Raw genomic sequence first — 2,500 nt, forward strand, 5'->3', positions numbered from 1 at the left:
TCAGTATCATCTTTAATATCATCATTATCATTATTATTACTATCATTGGCAGTATTATCCTTAACACCACCATTATTATCATCATCATTATCATTATCATTGTTACCATTGTTATGATCATTAGTATTATTTTCACTACATTCATTATTATTATTATCATTATCAGTAATGATATTAATGATAATGTTAGTAATATTATCATTTAACTATTTTAGTTTTATCATTATTACTACTTTTGCAGTAGAAATATTACTACACACACCTGATTTCATATCTACCAAGAAGCCACGCCCATTTTTCATAATTAATACATTATTCAAATCATTCATCTATTCACATCTATTTTTGCAGTCTGTAATCAAACCCATTATTTCTGCATGATGATATTGAAAACTGCCATCATAAATAATTAATGATTTTATAAAGTCTCAGCATTTTAGAGAGGATATTAAAATGTCATGAACAATATCTTTTTTGAATATTCCTTTATTTTCTGACGAACATAAACTAAATAAAAGGAAAATGAGGATGAACTTGATACACAATAAGCAGGAAACATCAGTTTGTATAAGCTATATACTTTCTATATCCTTAAATTATTGATAAAACTCTAAATAAACCGTATGTAACATGGAGGTAAACGGGAGAACAGTAGAGACCTCGTCAATTATCTCAACATTATCATATATTGCAAAAAAAAAATCGTCAGTTTATATCATCGACACATAAATGTTTTAATAAAATCACCTGCTTTACCCTCCCACCAGCAGCCATTCCGCATGTATTGATGTTCCTTCGAGCATTCAACCTCCCCTTTACAAATATCTATTTATTGAGTTGTAAAAGGTATACAATGGTATGGGATTTATCAAACATGTACATGCCGTAGTTGATTGTCTGTTTATCATTGTTTTATTTGTTTCCGATTCATATGTTTGCCACGAAACAAAAGACGAGCGGACGAATAGGTTGTATTTGAAAACAATATTGTCTTTGCCTTCGACCAGAATATAATCCATGTCTAACTTTTTTTTTTAAACTTATTCTTAAAAGTGCTGGTGGCATAAAACCTTTATTTTTAACATTGTTATACAGAACGAAGGTCCTGACTAGTGAATGGGTAGTTACACGAGCATTATATATTGACTAATAATTTCTTATCTAGGTAAAAGGGGGGCAAAGCTTCTAGGTAAATGTGAAAATCAGGTGCTTATAATAATTTAATCTTTATCGTCATTAATAAAATATCGAAATGACTGTTGTTATAAAAAGCACCTTGTATCTTCTTTCCTCTCCAACTGACCTTATTCCCTACTTTATCCTTGTCTCCCTTTCTCTCATTCTCTTATCTTCTCCTCCCTGCCCTAATTTTTCCATGTTTACCTTCTATCTCCTTTCCCTCGTCCCCTATTTCTTTTTTTTTCTCCTCTTTTATCTTCCTCCTTATCTCTCCATTCTCATTCTTCTCATTATTCCCTTGGTTATCATCTAAATCCCCGTTTTCTTGATCTTATCTCCCTTTCCTCTCTCTCATTATCCACATTCCTTTCCTAACATCCATCCTTCCCTCCTTCCCTTTTTCCCTCCCTCCCTCCCTCCCTCGCTCCCTCCCACCCACCCAAATTCTCTCCCTCGCTCCCTCCCTCCCTCGCTCCCTCCCTCCCTCCCTTCCTCCCCCCTCCCTCCCTCCCTCCCTCCATCCATCCATCCATCCATCCATCCATCCATCCCTCTCTCCCTTCCGCCCCCCTCCCTCGCTCCTTCCCTCCCTCCCTGCCTCTCTCCCTTCCTCCCCCCTCCCTTGCTCCCATCCTCCCCCCTCCCTCCCTCCCATCCTCCCCCCTCCCTCGCCCCTTCCTCCCCCCTCCCTCGCCCATTCCCTCGCCCCTTCCCTCGCTCCTTCCCTTGCTCCCATCCTCCCTCCTCCCTCGCCCCTTCCCTCGCTCCTTCCCTCCCTCCTCCCTCCCTCCCATCCTCCCCCTTCCCTCGCCCCTTCCCTCGCCCCTTCCCTCGCTCCTTCCCTCCCTCCTCCTTCCCTCCCTCCTTCCCTTCCTTCCTTCGTTCCCCGGCAGCGACCTAGAGTGCTGCGTCGGCTTTTGTTGTGTTCCCGCATCAGGAGACAGAGATGGGGCGATTGGGCACGGGTCTGTGTCGATGGGCAGACAGGAGGCTCTGACGAAGCCCTTCCTATTTTGGAACTTTCAAAGACCCAAAGATTACGTAAGGCGTTCCCGACTCACCGGGTGTTTGCATTCGTTTATGGACACGGTTTTATGTCGGTGCGTAAGTGGGTGTTTGTGTGTGTGTGTGTGTTTGTGAATATGTGTGTGTATGTGTGTGTGTGTGTGTGTATGTGTGTGTGTACACATGTATACACACATTGACCGATATATCAAAAACTACGTAGATGGATAGAGGTATTTTTGCGTGTGGGTGTGTGTGTGTGTGTGGATAGCCAGAAAAAAGGGAAAAAAAAGAAAGAGAAAAAATAAATTAAAAC

The 2,500-nt window shown here is 41.1% G+C and overlaps 1 protein-coding gene across 1 annotated transcript in view; it reads left to right on the top strand.

Moving 5' to 3' along the window:
• LOC122253927 (PDF receptor) overlaps nt 1-2,500 on the top strand; it is a 158,582-nt gene that overhangs the window by 118,531 nt on the left and 37,551 nt on the right. The gene's annotated exons all lie outside the window — the stretch shown is intronic.

Source organism: Penaeus japonicus, unplaced genomic scaffold (genome assembly GCF_977035675.1).
Source record: "Penaeus japonicus unplaced genomic scaffold, GWHDUDI00000001_assembly GWHDUDI00000014, whole genome shotgun sequence".
Taxonomy (NCBI): domain Eukaryota; kingdom Metazoa; phylum Arthropoda; class Malacostraca; order Decapoda; family Penaeidae; genus Penaeus; species Penaeus japonicus.